The sequence below is a fragment of the Odontesthes bonariensis genome, chromosome 10 (genome assembly GCF_027942865.1).
Source record: "Odontesthes bonariensis isolate fOdoBon6 chromosome 10, fOdoBon6.hap1, whole genome shotgun sequence".
In the NCBI taxonomy this organism is placed as follows: Eukaryota; Metazoa; Chordata; class Actinopteri; order Atheriniformes; family Atherinopsidae; genus Odontesthes; species Odontesthes bonariensis.
This window is the reverse complement of record NC_134515.1, coordinates 23167030-23185408: the sequence shown is the minus strand read 5'-3', so window position 1 is coordinate 23185408 and position 18379 is coordinate 23167030. Positions and strand designations below refer to the sequence as shown.

The window sequence follows — 18379 nt, the reverse complement described above, 5'->3', positions numbered from 1 at the left end:
AAAATGTCCATGTCCAAATCTTTGATTACCAACTGTGAAACTGAGGCCTGAATTTTTCAATTAATCTTTTTTCATGCGCTTATTTCGTAAACCTGCCTTTTGGGGGCTAAACATGAGTAATCCCCCCAATAGGCGGGTAGAATTGTGTTTAATTTTGAAAGTGTTTGCCGGAAATCAAGGGTCTATTGCGTCTGCCTCGACATCGTTTTAGTCACATGGTGCTGCCTTACCAAGAGCTGATGGAGCCAGATGAAAAAGGCAGGAGGCGAGCCCCTCCGGTTGCGCGTCAGCATCCCCTCAAATAGAAATCTTCTGTCACTTCTGCACCGCACACTGGGAGACGAACGACTGCAACCCCGAAACAACAATTAAAAGCAAATCCCATTTGGCATTCAGCGATTTTTGTTCACATGATGCTAAAGAAGAAGAGTAAGGGGAGGCTGTGAGGAGGCTGGAGCGTAACGAAGAATGATAGTGAGGTTCAAGGCGCGCTGTCCCAGGAGAACTCATCTGAAGAGCTGGCCGTGAGACACCGGGATGCTCCTCTAACACCCCGGGGGCGAGTGAGTACACTGCACCCGATCTCTGCCTCCTTTATCCTCACTTTGGCGACATCTGGACAGTTTTTGACAGCTCAGAATGCTTGTCCCTCTAAATCGCCCTTGAATTAAGCCGCGCTACATCGATCCCACCTGTCTGATCAATCATTCATAGGCTTCTTAGAAAAGGGCACATAACCAGTGGGTCAACGATGTGTGAAAGTGGCCTTGTTAATTTGACAAATTGTGCATTTTCAGCCTGCACTCACCGGTGAATTACTGTAAAGCATGCACGCATCAGGCTTGAATGCCGTGCAGGGCATTCCGGTGGATGATTTGCGGGATCGATCATGTCTCTTTAAAGTTTTGATTAGAGTGAACATGTGTTGCACACAGCGGTCACAGCGGCTAATTAAAAAAAGCATTTGTAGGCGCTCTCCTATCACAGGAACTCATCATTAATCCAATGATGGCCTGGAGGGCGTGGGTTGCTGTACTGATTATAAGAGGGAGGCACCAGTCCTGCCTACACACTTGGGTTTATTAATTATGGAATCAGAACAAATTTACTCATACTTTTATGAGCACAAGAGAATGTACGCAAAACAGAGAATACCTTGACCTAATATGAGTTTATTTTTCACCATTCCTTGGTGAGATGGAATATGGCTCTATAAAAACCACATAGGCTTTAGATCTTCACCTTAACATACATTTAACTTAAATTCAGACTGTCACTGTTGGTATGATACGACCATAGGCTACAAAGTGCTGCACCTACTTATCTGATTCAGTCTTTAATGATTTTCTCACCTGGAATAAACTACAGAGTGGATGGCATGCTGTGCTGCTACATGTGTGGGTGTGAGTAGAACTTCTACATTAGGTCCAGTGCATGCAGATGAATGAAATCCACTTACTATGCTGCTAGGCTTCCCATCTCCAGTGTGAATGTGTGTGTGTGGTTCACCTCATTACACTCATTGTGTTGACTTAAGCAGGAGGGTCACCCCTGAGGCCCGTTCTCCTGGCTCACTGAGGAGTGATGCCCTGAATTACAGCTAGACTCGGAGGTGGGAGAGGCATTTTGGCTCTCGTTGTCAAGTTCACGGTTGTTATTTCGACTGAAGCATCATGTATGAATGTGGTGTGCAGTATATTTCCTCGCACAGATAAGTCAGTACATCACAAAATCATCAGTATGAGGCTGCTCCCCACTCACCACATGTCCGTTTTATTGAGAGGTGCTTAACTCTTGGATCTGGTCTTTTTCAAATTTGCAAAGGAGCTCTGGCTCTGGTTCAAATCATGGGCAAGTTTGCTGCCTGTCAACGTACACTTTGTACAAGAGCCCTCTTTTACACTTGTTTTTTTTCTACAAACATGCAAAAAGACTCTCTCCCTTAGAGTCTGTGTGCTACATTTCACCGTAGGGTTTTTCAATATTCACCCTTTGTATGTATTAAACATCTAGCATGTCGAACTGCGAATGCGGAGCCGAGCACTTTAAGGCAGAGTCAGCTTTCTGTTGAGGGTGACAGAACAGTCAGATGGCCCCCACGGGGCAGAGAACAATTCCTGCTGCTGATGCTGATGCACCCAAGGCGACAGGACTGGAGCGCTTCTTGCTCCCCAACCCATCCACCCTCCATCCTATCATCCCTTCCCACCTTTATCTCACAGAAGTGAAAATCACACTCTCTTCTGGTTCAGTTGCACACCTGCACTGTGGCGTCTGTGCTCTTTCTATCTTCCTTTCGTCTCCCTTGCATGCATGCATTCTTACACATATGAGGCACATGCACTCTTTCATAAACACGCATGCAGACATGTGCCCTAAGGAGAAAAATGTACGAGTGGCTGTTTCGGTCATAAATCAAACCTACACTCACACACAGCCTCATATTTTCAAATACAGTAGATGCTATTCATACTACCTCCTTACATCTACAGCCATGATTTCATATACTCATTATCGCAATTACACACACTACACTTCTCTATAACACGTATACATTGTGTTGGTGCTTTATTAGGTCCACTTATACAGCACAATCTAACAGATCAATACAGTTCATCTGCCATAAAGTGTGCCTGATGGGAGTGGTCTGTCTCCATGCAGAGAGCCCAAAAGCTCACTGAGTGGTTTGATAGTTATGAAAATCATCTGAATCATATGATATGTTCACAGTCACCGAACCTCCACCCAGCTGAAAGCGTATGGGTGATTTTGTGCTCACAAGTTTGACAGTGGTCTTCACCACCTGCATCAAAACACCAACGAAGAGAATATCTTTCAAGGTGCATTAAAGCATTTCACACAATTCACTTTACGTTTGGGTCTTTAAAAAAAAATTACTCAGCTGCATGTATGTTTTAACATTGAATTTGTGGTGGTGACTTTCATTTTTTTCATTGGATTACATTAAATTCAAAGGCGTTTGCTGACATTTGACCCCCTTGTATGTGAAACAAATAAGAAAAAAAACAACTTCTCTGTATGGTGTAGTTAACTGCAACACCTTCACCAATAATCTCAATATTAAGCATATAAGTAGATAATAAAAACATGAAGCTATGTAATCAAAATGCACAGATAGAATGTAAAGCGTGGCTGCCGCATTGAGCTGCATGAGACTGCATCGTTGCACTCCTGGAAGCAGCCACAGATATCCTGCACTTTTTCATACAGACCATCACAGTGTGTCTCACAACCAGCATTGATACATCTTACACATGCAGCTGTAAGCTCATATCATACTTTAAACATATTCAGACTGAAACTGAGACAAAGTTAGGAGGCGGTGAGTTAGAACTGGGGTTACTGCTCAGTCTGAGATGAATGTGAGCTGTCACACAAGTGCACTCATTGACTCACTAAAGGCTTAACAAATTGCCAATGTGTTCCTTGCTGATAGATAGATAGATAGATAGATAGATAGATAGATAGATAGATAGATAGATAGATAGATGGATTTTCTAGTGTTTTCCTATCACCATTTCCACCACTTTTTGGAATCCCTTCTTCCGCCATGTTTTAATTACAGCTCATCTCAAATTGCTTAACTTTTAATATGCAACCGACTACATTTTAGTGAGTGTCTATTTGAAATGGATTGCCTCACATGGTACAGCATAGGGGTTTAAAAAAAGCCAAATGAAAGCGTACATCCCAATCATTCAGAGGAGGCCTTTTGTCAGATCTGGAGCAAAAAAAATAACAAGAGTTAAATGAGCAAAAAAAACAACAACAGACAATTAAAGAAATCAGTCATTAACCACAGACAACTGCCACCTAAAATGTCACAATCATGACAGGTAATGACTGCATATGTCAGATTATATATATATATATATATATGAGAGTGTGATTAAAGTATAAATACTGTAGCACTCCGCTTTACAGCCCTGAAAATACGAAGTGCTGAAGGTTTCTGTAGATATTCAGTCAAAGTGTCTTGCTAGTGTTCGAACAGAACTTTATTAGTTTTAAGTTGTTCTCAAATGTTATTTTTGCCATAAACGTCTTCTAAAAATTCCTCTGGCTTTTTGTGAGCCAATCATAAACTGAGAATAGAACTGCTTTTCTGCTCGGTTAAACTACATAAACACTCTCTTACACACTCATAATTCCCACCCCATGCACAGCCATCTTTACTCACATAATCATTCCTTCATACTCAGTCCCAATACACACAGAAACGCAATTATAGTCTTCCCCTCACACTACCATGGTCTGCATATGCTTAGGCTTTATATTGCCAATCTGACTCACTCACACATGTTATAATTCTCTCTTCAAAAAAATGTAGCTCCGTGTCATGCAAGCTTTCATTTTATAGCAAAACAGAGAACAGAGCAGCTCAGAGTTATTGAGGGTTTTGAAGATGTCAGTCATTGTCCGTGGTCTTAGGTTGTTTGTAAAAGGTGCAAAAGTGTGATGAGATGAGATCACAGATCACAAAGTAAATGGTCCGTGAATGCTTAAAGTGTGTATGTGCACATGAATGTCAGCTGTTTGCATAATAGCTCAGGGATTGGGTGGCTGTAGATTGGCCAGTCAGCCAGACAGATGTGCCCTGGCCAGGACTTGGAGCGTGGGACTTCAAACTGGCCTGCCACCCAGCATTAGTGCCATGGATCTGTGACCAAAGGACTCAAGACAGCAAAACCCACTGTGCGCATGAAATGCTCTCAATTATTCATTCCCTTGTATAGAGCAATAAAACAGAATATACATTCAAAGAAAGAAGGCCTTTCAGTTTTAGCAGGCGTTGCTTCTCTTCTACTAAGCACTGCGTATAAAGTCTCTCACAAGCAAATGTGTCGCCTGTCCACATTTGAATCACAAATTGTTGAGTTTGGTATTTGTTGTCTCACTGTGCACTCAATACATTTCAATACAAGCTCGCTGTGGCAATTGCCTGCCATTAGGACAGGAGCACTGCAATTCATAATTATTGATTCATGTCTCTGCAGTATTTCAGCGTAATTTCCCTGAACACAACTACATACAGAAGCAAAAACAATGAATAAAGGCAGTGATTTACATAGATATGTTATTATCTTCCCATTTGTCTACTTGTAATGTACTCGTAGTACAAGAAAAAGAGATAATTTGTTTACTGAGAATGTTGTAGCTTTGTTATTTCATGTTCAGCAGTTTAAAAAAAAAATCCACATCCTCTGCTTCCATTTGAAAGCCCACCGTATGGTCTGAGGTGTTAAGTCCTGTACTGTGGCTTTAGCCAGCTGTTGGTGCTTTATTAACTCAAACTTTAGTCGGCACACTCAACCCACAGGTGCTCATCAGGTAAAGGAGGAGGGACCCCAGGCAGATTGCTGCAGCCTGGATTTTTTTTTGCATGTAGGGTCTATATTTATGTAAGTTGTGGAGTTCTAGTCATCAGAGCATTTTGCTTTACTTTTCGTAAGTTTGAACGTTTCTGCTGCTCTGAAATATAAATACTAATACTAATAACTCTGTAAAGCTTAAATGGAGATTGGCAGGTAAAATAAAGCCATTTCCAAAATGTGCTCCACTTTTTGCTATGAGTCTGCCAGTTTGTGCACTCCGAATGAAAATCCCAAACTTTATTATCAATTTCAGATTTAACTTGCAAAGCAGGATAAGCAAATGTCTTACTGGGCACGTGATGGAATGCTTATAGCAGATGGCTAGAAGAGTATTTTAGATTGTGAAAATGGCGAAACCAAGTCTTCATAAATACTATCTGTCTTTTACTTTTGTAAAGATGACCAAGTTTGTCATATTTTAAAAATCAGATGCCTAACTGTGTGGCTGAAACATAATTATATACATGATGTACAAGCTATGGCTAGTTTGCTACTGGCCAGTCTTTGGGTTATATCAGATTTTGTTCAGCAGTAAGGTTTAAAACTTAAAAAAAAGTCAGTAGCTGCAGATGCACATGCTAACCAGCGAATGTTCTCTCTAATTGTGCTTTATCTAAGTAATCATTTTGGACTTTATGTACCTCTGCAGAGTGTAGTGTGCAAACCGACTGTTGTATAATACAAAAACTAAATCTCTTTATATATTTATTGGCTTAAGGAAATCTGACTTGCATTGACCTTTTCCATCTCTGTGAATACAGTGTTCTCGTCGTTCTAAGTTTTCTGCTGTCTGTTGCTGAATTGCTCCACTCAATGTTCAAGGTTTCCTTGAAGAAGCCTCCCAGCTACAGTTCAGCTCAAGGAGAGGAGACTGTTTTGTTTTTCATACTTGAACTAGGAGCATGTCACTCACTGTGGGTGGAGAATGGTTTCTACCAAAAACAGTTTAATCTGCACAATCGGAGCAAAGTTTCAGGATCTCAGTAGCAGGGCTGTGCTAATCTGTCACTTTGCTTTGTGTTTTATGCTACTTCCGCATTTTGTACAAAAAAAAGCTGCCTGTTCTTGCTGAAGAAAAGGGTGCATGTTATATATATATAATTTAATGCTCTAAATTAAGGGGCCAAACCAGTCACATGCTGGCTGCAGATGTATTTCTGCAGATTTTTCTTCACACTTCACCGCAAACTTAATGCTGTTAGTCAATGGCTTCTTGCCACATGGAGTTACATTGATTATGTTGTGGTATTCCAAACCTTTTGTGAACAAATATCTCAGAAAGAAATAGTAAAGAAGTAACTATGGCTGCACAGATATTTAATAAAAATGTGTTCTGAAAATTAAAGCAGTAAAGTTCTTCAAATCAGTTTGTGGGACTAAATGTGTGTTATTAGTTGGTGATGTAGTGATCATCAAGCCGGTCATACTGTACATTAGGATGTAAGTGAGGACAAGTTGCAGCATTTAATTCATACACTTTGACCGTGTTTGTATGTTTCTGTACCTTCCTAAGCCATCTGTCTTAGTATTTATGTGTCTCTGTATTTGTATGTATATAGAATGCATGCAGTTGTATGTTTTGCTCCATGAGGACAAAACATACAACCCATCTCACAGCTATAAATGTCCCTGCTTGTTAGAGACACAGACTGGGGAAGCACAGCGTGGGCTGGTGCGCGAGTTCACCTTTGCAGCCTTTGCAGTAGCTGTTCATTGATTCCTCTGAAAGTTGCTCAGGTGTTGCCGATGGAAGATCAGCTTCTGCCCTCAAAAAGATGACAGTGGCTGTCATGCTGACTGCTATGCTTATTTATTCATTAACAGGCAGGTTGCCCCTCAGCTCTGCTCCACCAGAGGATGGGTCCCACTTGTTTCACCTCCTGAGGTTTAAGATAGCGGCATGTTTGGTTTCAGATCTGTCCTGGGTGTGCATGATCACGAAATGCAGCCACAGAAGCGCCTGCCTCACCCTGTGCTTACCGTGAATGAAAGAGACTGGGGACAGTGAGTGCTGGAAGAAGAATGAAGGGTGTAGTCGAGTGCTCAAGGGACTACGGCAAGATAGATCCCTTATTGATTGGTTTAGTAAGAGAATCCTCAAGCTTTTAGTGGTGCTGCTTAATAAGAGCGGCTTGTGGAAAGAGAGATCACATCATCTGAACTCCACTCCAGAGGCTTCCTTCAGCTTTAAAAGAGACATATTATGCTCTTTTTTTTTTTAACGAGTTGACACAATTTCCCGAGGCCTTGTTAAAACGTATGGGACATGCTTTGATTGAAATATCACTCAGTTGAAGCACAACAGCTGACTTCTCACCCCCATTGACACAACACTCCTCAGACCAGGCTGTTTTAGGGACGGGTAAGTGAGCAGCTATTCACTCCACCTCTTACTCCACCCTTCTCTTGATGGAAGGTGGAGTAAATAAGTATTGCTATATCTACAAATTATATTGACGTCTGCAAATCATTATGCTTGAAGGCCAAATTCTTCACTCATGCCAATAAACGACACAGGCGATGCACTGAGGGATGGCGTACCAGGACACAGGTAATGCCCCTTAGAGTTGTTGCAATGCTGAAAGCTTCGTGAAACACCTTATCCGCACATTTGCAAGTTGTCTGAACACAACCTTTCAACTAGAGAACATTCAATTAACAAAGCAACATCATAATAATCATGTTAATATTTCAGAAAGTGACAATGACAACTCCCTGGAAGTTACAGTACATCAACTTAATTAATTAGTTAGTGCTAGCTAGAGCTAAGTGGCAAAAAGATTTATAAAAAACCCTTTCCAAATGATTTCTCAAATACTTATAATACAGTCTATTACAGAGAGTGGGAACGGATAACTCCATTCAGCACAGTTTATTCAACAGTCCACGGTTGTGTTGGCCCAAGTTAGTAAAACTGTTCAATGGAAAGCAGTTGCTAAACATACAGTCTTTACTAACTAGATGCATGCTGCTCAGCACAGCTGACCACAGAACATTTTGATACAATGCTGGTTTCATTGTTGTAGTGGGTTAAACACAAGCAAACGAGGGCAGTCCACAAAGGTCAAAGTGATTTTTTCTCATTTAAAGAATAGTTCACAGCTAAATCAAAACATAATCAGTCTGTTTGAATTGTGGTTTCTTTCTCTTAGGAGTTAGAAATGTCTATTTACACAAAAATATAAAATGCATTAACACTTTCTGTATGAAGTCATTCAGAGAGGACTGCTCAGTTCCTTAACGTTCAGCACACTATCACATGTGATCTTTGTCAATCATAGCAGTATACAGCCATAACAGGATCACACAGAGGGAATCTTCACACCTTGCAGTTGGTTTGTGTGCATGTCTTCTTAAGTGTGGTTTTCGTTAAACTGACAAAGTCTTTTTTTTTTTTGCTTTGCGTGCCGTATCCGTTTAACTCGGGGTTAAGTCTCGAGCCTGGCTTCAGAGAAACACTGAGCTATTTCAGGAGGCTGCAGATTGTGTATAAGCGAGGAAGCGAAGTGACACAACTGGGGTTGAGATTTCTTGGTGTCTGAAAAGCTAGAAAATATCTTTATTTAGTACTGTGCTCCCCCGACACCTTGCAGATTGCACAGAGCCATCATCAGATAATGGGGGAGCTACGGAAGTAAGCTGCACATGAAAGCCTGAAGATGAACAGCCACTTTACTGAAAACAACTCTTTTACATTTAATTCTAAAATGACATTTCTAATCAGGAAGACTGCTTTCTGTATACTTTGGTTCATTTTAGATTTTGTGGAACTTGCACAAAAATATACATATTTATGTCATCCCGCTGACATCTTAGTATATAGATTATCAAATTTGAAGATTGTTAGGAGCAAATGAAACTTTGAAGAATGTGGAACACGCACTACTTTGTGCGTGTATATTATTGATAAAAGGGCTGGGACTATTTTAGGCTGTTTTTTGATGATTAAATTTCATTATTTATGTATTCACCTCCACATGAAAGGGAGCGGTCCCAAGTGGTCTCTGTCTTTTTCTAGCTCACATACTTTCCCTCTTTTTCATGTCCACACACGCATACACACAAATCCAGTTGTCTGGCCATCAATTTTGTTATAGCCATCATCACTTGTTTTCAATTGATGGGTGATCTTCACGCTTCTTCATCCTTTGAGCTAATGCACAAACTTCAATGTGGGTCAACACATTTGTGTGACAGTGCAGTTCATTTTTGTTTGTTATGTGATTGCACTTGCTTGATGAAGCACCTGCTGCCAACCTCCCCCCCCCCCCCAAAACACACAAGCACATGCACTCAAACTGACATTGTTCACGCACTCGTCTGATCAACAGCAAGTTGTTTCTGTCAGCATGGCGGCTGCCATGAAATCTCTGTTAACCCAATTAACCAAACACAAACTAAATTAGCAGAACCCCAGCACTGTGTTAACCTGACTGACTGTGGCTCACACTTATATTGCGCCGGCATTAAACATGCGAGGCCAGCAGGTCAGACATCAGTGAAATCACAATTCGTTTCATTAAGTTCTTCCATGCGGATCTGTAATTATGGTGATCCTGCTTCTAAATTTTTGTGCAGTGAATTAAAAAACAGGTGTCCATCATGTGAAATCTAAAATTATATTTACCGTCTACATTGTGGGCTGTGTTTGGTTCAGTGTTTCACGTCATTTACAGCTGCAGACAACACATGTTCTCCTTCTTTCAGTCCTCCATCTTGTAATGTTATATTATTAACAGTAACTTTGAGGGGACAAACCAAATTCATTAAAAAAACATTTGAGCTCTGTCAGATCTACTATCGTAGATGTACTGAAACCATGTACTGTTTCAAACTTTTGACACTCTCACAGATGGATATGTCTGTGTGTGTGTGTGTGTGTGTGTGTGTGTGTGTGTGCATTTGTGTGGGTGTGCAAAGGGAACACTGTCACACAGTTGCACACAGGCTCAGAGCCAGAGGTCACTCCAAAACATTTTGAAAAAGCAATTTTTATTTATGTTGTCTTTAAATAAGAAAAAAAGCTCATTTATTTTTACTGAATAATATTCAGCAAAAAACCCAAAAGAACTCAATATAATAACTAGCTATAACTTTGACCCCAGACCATGCCTTGCAAACTGCTGGTTAACTTGTCCTCGTAATGCGAGCTAGCTTCACATTTATTCAGTTCCTCAGTTCCTCCCACCTTGCAATTCCATTCAATTCAATTCAAATTCAAAATACTTTATTAATCCCCGAGGGGGAAATTACAACAAGTAGTTGCAAGTAGTCAGACAGTACACACAGGCTGTCTGACTTTATCTTTCTGAGACTGTGGATGGCACTCTGGCGATTTCCAGCCATGCCACTTATGGTCCATCTCACTCGTTATATGACAATATTAACAAAGTAAAAAAATGCATTTTGAATGGAGAGTGAATTTAGAATAACCATGTGTTTTTCTTATGCAGCTGAAGTACTAATACCCAGTATAATATGTTGTTGGTAATATCACTCATCTAGGAAAATGACATGATTTAAGTATATTTCCTTCCTAAAAGTTAGGAATCTCAGCTTTAAACACCTCATATCATTTCAGTCTAGCAGCAGGCATTTCAGCTGGATAAAATTAGTCATCTGTGACTTTTCTACAGTATCGGGGGCTGTGAGTAGTGTAATGGATGAGCAGGCGTAGTAACTTGGCAGCAGCTTTGCGAGAGTGGAGGTGTATGGTAGGTGGCCTTGGACAAGAAGTGTAAAGAAAGGCAGCATGACTCACCAAGAGAGGAGCCTGCATACTCCATTGACTAGCAACCCACAGAGCTCTCTCTGCTGTGTCCTCTCCATCTGCGGTGCTGTGTAGGATAGTCAGAGAGAGCAGGAGAGTGATGGGAAGCATGTATGTAGGTTAGCATTTTAGAATACACCTGAAGTAATGGTTTTTCCATAAGCTGCCATTGTTGAGGCTGACCTGGCTTTTAAAACTGAATCCAATCGATGGCTTCCGCGTCTTAGACTGGGAGGAGCAGGGGAGGCTCTCTGTGTCTGCACTGCAATGATAACACTGCTCAATGGGCACTAACCACCTTTCAAATGGAAATGGAGCATCCAGTGAAATTAGACACAGCCATCTGGATGATACTCAGAAGAGTTCAGTGAATGGAAGATGGTAACACAATGGTTGAGGGTGTGTCACGCTTTGACTTTGTTGTGTCAGAGCTTCGTTTTTGCAGAACATTTGAGGTTCGCGTTTCGCTTTCATCAGGACCTGATCACATGTGCACACCCAAAAACACACTAACTGAAGTTGTGTTGCACATTGAACCCTTTAAGATTTGATGCACGCTTGCAAGTGCATAGACCGCAGGGACCAAACCGCAGGGATGTGTGCGACAGCATGCTAACTTACAGTATACGCACTGTGTCTCCCCTTCTTTCTCCAAATATCCATATCTCTGACTCCCTCTGTCTCATCTTATCTTGCTTGTAAACACATGTGCACCCAGATAAACTCAGGCTAAAGGGGTGGAGTCATAAATTGCTGACACAGAAAGTGAGTGGTATGATCAGGCTGAGTACTGGCTCAATCCTGCAACACCCCCTCAGGGAATGGTTTAAAATAAATCACTCATAGATTCTGCTGACCCTAAAGATTAAACTGGGGGAGTGCGTGCAAGTGATCTCTCCAAATGTCATTTGTTTGCATATGTGCATCGCTTTGTTTGTGCATTCTGCCTGTCTATGAGTGTTACAGACTGTAAAGGTGTTGAAAAGATCTGCTGGATGGGTGCGCTGTGGTAAATGGTTGCATGGAAGTGTTGACATGTGTAACTGTTCCAATTGGCTCAGCGGAGTTGTCCTCAGGGAAATAAAGGCAGCGGCACAGACAGAGATAGACAGCCACTGATAAAGAGTTACGTGCCTGTCCTATATGTGGACATTATCACATGGTTTTTAGCAAGGATTGATGAAAGGAGAGGCAAACAACGGGCAAAATGTGCAGATAAGGGAAATAATGCCTTATTAAAAAAAAAGTTTTTGTGTGTGAGTGATGTAAAACTGTGATTGTAAACATGACAGCTTTGTCTTTGTCTTTGTTTTTTTAAATGTACAGTACGCATGTACATACGTGGACAAAATGTCTGTGTAAATTGATGTCTGTGGTATAGGCTATGTTTATGCAGTGTGTTTGCTCAGGACTTTCCAGGGCTCCACATGGTGTCAGGGGTGATAAACGGACTCTAGGGGCAGCACTCAGCAGCTGTTTGTGGACTTAGAGCAGCAGACACTGAACCATGGCCTTCACACTCTACTGTTTAAAGGTCTGTGGGCGAGTCGGAGTGTGACAATAAACTCAATGTTTAACGTAAAATAAAAGCGCTATGTTGTGTTTTCTAACCTATCCTGGTTGCCTCAGTCTCATGTGTGCTTTTGGTCTACTTGCTATTCTCTTTGCCAAAGCACAAATGAAATCAGAGCTGTTTCTCTTTCATTAGCTCCAGGTCTAGGATGGAGTTGTGCGTGTGTTGTATTGCTCAAACATGTAGTTATAACTGCCTCTGGTTTAGGCTGAAACCATTTGCTGTGTCCTGCAGAGGTCACTGTATCTGAGGTAAGATTTAAATTAATTTATTTTTTTTAGGTTATAAAGTCCATTTAGACCGCTTTCTAAAATGTTTAGTGTTCAAACGTGTATGTTCTTTTTGAAGGCAATGATTACAAAGGGAAACACGATGGGTTTGCCAACAATTTATAAAAAAATAATGACATGTATAATCAGACCTGTCCTCACCACAAATCAACTGTACACCAATACTGTACGTTTCACAAATTGTTGTTACTGCAGTATGTTTAAAGAACACGAAGGGGCGAATATGCTATGATATAATATTTAGATTCCTAACATTTACTCAACTAGTGAACCTTTTAGGAGATGTATTTGGTCAAGATGAGGTTTTCAGGTTGGAAATAAAGTAGCAGGGAGAGGGTTTCTGACTTGGTGTGGTTTATTGGTGGAATAAGTTCCATTATCAGTGTCATGTGTTTAATTATCAGACCAATAAGATAATTTTTTCATTTGTAGTGTAATCATTGACTTGTACAGCAGAGAAACTTTATACTATAATTTTTTAATATTTTTACTGTGATCATTAAGACAAAACATGGGTCAGAGTGGTAGTTATTAATCCATGCCCCTGCTGACTACATTTACTACAGATTGGAGATGTGAGCAGCATTGTACACATAACAGATTATCACAGAAAGACACAGTAGAAATGCACACAAAATTTCAAGAAACATAAAATGGCAACGTGGCAAATGTTGAGATTAAATATGACCTCTGTGATGTTACAGATGATGCAACAGTTTAGATAACATGGCTGTGACAGAGGCCATGCTCTAGAACAGTGTTTCTCAATTCCGGTCCTCAAGTACCACTGCCCTGCATGTTTTCGATGTTTCCCTCCTCCAGCACACCTGATTCAAATGAATGGCTCCTGATCAGGCCACTGCACTGAGTTGATCATTTGAATCAGGTGTGCTGGAGGAGGGAACATCGAAAACATGCAGGGCAGTGGTACTTGAGGACCGGAATTGAGAAACACTGCTCTAGAAGAACCCAGAAAACAGACTAAAAAGGCCTTGCGTCAAGATTGCACAAGGTGCTTAAAAAGCTTCCTGTGCAGAAAGGGTTGAGCACAGCTGAGTTTCAGTTTTGCAGGTAATTCAGAAAGTCTTTCTCTTTGTAACCATTGATTTAGCTCAAGAGGATTGGAAGGTGCGCAGTTGGCTTAGAGAGAAGATAAGGGAACTAATTCCCTGCCTCTTCTCCCTCTACTCTTTGATCCTCACCTCCCGCTTCATATCGCTTTGATTGCTATGTTTATGACAGCTTCTTTCCCTTTTCTCCTCTTGCCTCTTTTCTCTTTCACCGTGTGGTGTGGCGTGTCAGCAGTTCATCTTCTGTTGAAGGTGTTCTCACACGTGTGCACACACCCAGGCTCAAACGCAGGCATGCAAGTGGAACTCGCGCACGCACACACATTCAGAGCAAGACACACCCGCCTCCATCTTTACAAAAGTGAGTGCACCAGCATCAGCGATGAATAATTGAGTTATCTGGCTCCGTGCAGAAATAGCAATCTCTCCACATAAGTGTGAAAACATCACTTGCCATCAGAGACCTGGGAGCTGGTGCTACCATGTGGGTCTACACATGTACTGTGTGCACGCTTCTGTTTGCAGTCATACTTGTATGACATTTGTGAGATTTTATTTCTTCTCTTTTTTTTTAAAAGAAAATTGGAGGGTGCGTAATCTTGAGGTCCTCTGGTGTTGCAACGAGTTTGTGACATTTGCGGATCTAAGCTACATACTGACAGCTTTACACATCTAAACGTCTGTTCAATGAAAATAAGAAACAAATGGAGTCCACCTGTCCGCCGTAACAACATTAATTTAAAGTAAACACAAGAAACTTGTGCTAAAGAATAAATGGACCAGACTCAGTGAATAATTCCCTATACTCCCTATATAGATCAGTGAGCAGTGCTGACCAACATGTCTTTGGGGTCATCAGGTGGGAACCTCCTTTCATCAGTGTTTTGTCTAGTTGGGCCTACGACACCTCCAGGAGGCTAGACAGTGATCACTGGCGTCCCAGAGTCACTCCCCTAATGCCAGCCAACACTGCTCCTCACACCACAACAACCATCTTTTTTTTTCACAACCACAAGCTATCCCAGCCTCTCACCAACTGCACACCAGTCATAGCGGGGTGGGGATGCAAACCCTGGTTCGGGTAGGGGGTAGAAATAGATGAGGTAAAGATAAGTAGGAATGGGATTCAAACCCTGGTTCGGGTAGGGGGTAATGAAAGTATAGAGGGTGCCAGAAGTGGAGGCAGGGAAAGACACACTAGCAGATTTAGCAGACAAACTCACCTAAACAGTCCTTAAATCTCTAAAAATGCCAGCAAAAACAAGGCCATACAGGCCAACTCACCTAAAATGGCCGCCTGGTTTCAAAAGGCTCAAATGGGCCACACCCTCCACAATGAATTGTGATTAACTGGATGCAATAATTGATTTGTCTGCAAGTAGATTCTTGACCACGTGTCTCTGCAGTAGTTCTGAGCCCTACTTGAGCATAGAATTTTACACTTTACTTAGCCTGAAGTGTAAAAATGTGTGTTAAATTACAGTATAGTAAATAGTCAATTCATTTGTTACAGTTGTACGGTTTAATTGAATCCAGCATAATAGGTCTGCAATGATTTGAACCTTTTTTGGACTTCTTATTTACTCTGATGACACAGTTTGGATTTAAAAGTTGCAATTTTGGCAGCCATAGTTAATGGGATCACAATGTAGCTCCACAGAGAACTTATTAGAAAATTACTTGTATCTCCTTTTATGTAATATTAGACTTGACCTCAAAGTCAGCGTAATCCCTACATGTACTATAGTGTGCTAAGGTATAATATTGCATTTTCAATACTACATATAGGGTGAAACCTATTTTTACATCTCTGCAGATTATCATAGTCATTTAAATCCTCATAGTGTCACTGGTAGAGCTTATGCATTCCGTCTGTCTCTATAAAGACTGACCTGATGTAGATCAGCTACGAGACCGAGCATACACCCTTCATTTGAGTGACCCCCCAGGAGCCCTCTGAAGTGATCCAATGGTGACGCGACCAAGCTGAGGGAGCAAAATCACAGGAAACTGACAAATAAGGCCAAATCTGACAGGCGAATCCTCAGAGCAGCTCTACAGTCTGACAGATCTGTCAGCAGAGGAGCACGAGCCAACGCCCCTCACAGCAGCACCTTTCATTAATACTGTTTCACAAGTAATTACAGTTAAAAATTCTCCCATTGTTGAAAAAGTGTGAAACAATGAAGATTACATCACAAATTAGAGATTATTAAGAGGGATGTTAAAGTACAGTGTAAGAGCCATAAGCCAGAAAATATAGAATGTGGAAAAAATATGTACAATTTATAGTTGCAGTTTATATTTTATTTAATTCTTATTTCATGTCATTGTGTAATTACTAATTTCAAGAAAATGATTATTGATATAAAAAATGTTGGATGACGCTCCCTAGAGTGACGTAACTGAGAACGTGCAGCCAGTTTATTCAGAGCTGCGTTAGGCACGGGAGCATATAGTTTTCTTACCGTGCGGCAAGTGATTTTGTAACCTTTTTATTTTCTAAGTAAAGACACCTAAACCTTCAGAACTTGTCATGTCGTGCGCGTGAAGAAATTACTGTGTCTGCAGCTCTAAGTGGTATTTGGAAATTCAAGAAAGAAAGTGCCACTACATACAGTATTAATCTAAAGAGGCGTTTAGTGCACATGAAAAAATGGCCTGTTGGTCCTGAGTGTGGTGCAGTAACGGGGGCCTGGGGGGTAACCAACCAGCTGTTCGGTCTAGAAGCTCACAGGTCTGTTATGAAGAGACAGCAGCAGATTAAACAGCAATCCTTCTGATCCAGCCCACACACTTACCCTCCCCTCTCACACACACCCACATTTATTACGGTGCCACTACGAGTGACCGCTTTATTTTCAGCTGGGCTGTAATGTTGAAGAGATCTGGTCCTTGCAAGTGACAGCTGTCCGCTATCGTGGGTACCAAACCTGGACGGGCCGGGGCATGGAGGCAGGGTTAGACAGACGCAAATGTGCAGGGTTCAATCTGGGGCAGGCTGTCCCAGGATGGGCAGCCTCAGCAGCTGCCAGCGTGGAAAGGGTTGACTGGCAGAGATGCTGTGAATGATCCTTACATTGTCGAGGCTCGTGAGATAGCAAGACATGATGGCAGAGCAGAGCAAAAATGTGTGTTCCATGCTTTTGCTGGCATTTATGCTGCAGCATCTAAGACGAAGACTTAGCCAAAGTGTGCAGCGTAGCGTCCAGCTAAAAGAGCCAATCCTCGTGCCCCGGGTCTTTGCTCCCTCTGTGTTTACCACAGAGTTAAGAGTCTTTAGTTTTGAAATCGTCTTTTAATTAATCTGCTCTTTGCAGACAAATTCAAAGCTGGAAATATTATAACATGCAGGGAGAAGTCTCCCCAGATCATCTAAAATCCTGTTTGGATGTTTCACCACATTGCAGCTGAGAGACTTAGCCATTCCTGCTCCCTCTTTTCTGCATCTGTCTCACTCCTTCTTTTGTTTCAGTGATTCCAGTCTCTCTCTCTTCTCTCCTTTTTTTCTGACATTCTCGCTTCGACTTCGTTTTCTCAAGTCTGCCCATCTCTCTCTCGCTTCTTGTCTTTTTGGTGCCAGCTGGGGGATTGGGAGGGCTCCTCCAAATTGGCACACAGATGAATAATGCATCTAAGGCAAAAGCAGAGAGCTGGGGTTGGATATATCTGTCTGTCAGACTTTCTCTTTGTATAACAGTTACTTAGGTGGTTCATCTGATACTTCAGAGGAGAAAAAAATGTGTGTCGCTCTCCGCCCTGCTTCCCATTCACTTTTAAGTCAGTAATTAACTCATTTCTTCCAAATAAATGTGAGCATGCAGAGTCACAGAGCACTGTGGGTATCGTGCAGCTCGCACAGTGACACATGGTGTGAAAGATTTTTGGATTCTGGGACTTTTCTCAACAAGGCTCCTAGTTTTTGATATACAACACACATACATTATGCATGTGGGTTGTTCTGATTTCATTTGATTCTCTGTCGCTGTTTGCATGATTTTGTGTTTGTGTTTTTTTTCTTGCTATATTCAAACTGCAGTGGTAAAAAAAGCAAACTGCACTCGCGAGCATAAACTCAAGGAAGAAGCATCATTAAAGTAATGAGCAGGAAGTTAGCACTGAAGTCAACCATAAACAGAGAGAAAGAGCTGGAAAGAGGGAAAGAGAGATGCTCAATCCCATAAGGATAAATCTTAATCCTGAATGGCGCTTCTGACTCATTCTGGTTAATTAAGTCGAGTCAAGTGAGAGGAAAATGGGGTCTTGCCTTCACTGAGTGT

The 18379-nt window shown here is 41.4% G+C and overlaps 1 protein-coding gene across 2 annotated transcripts in view; it reads left to right on the top strand.

Annotated features, from left to right (window-relative positions):
* Positions 1-240: 240 nt before the first annotated feature.
* Positions 241-18379, top strand: part of LOC142389707 (uncharacterized) — a 42979-nt gene continuing 24840 nt past the window's right edge. For both annotated transcript variants that reach the window (XM_075474686.1, XM_075474685.1), the window contains exon 1: positions 241-563. The gene's annotated coding sequence lies outside the window, so the exon portion shown is untranslated. The remainder of the gene's footprint in view (positions 564-18379) is intronic.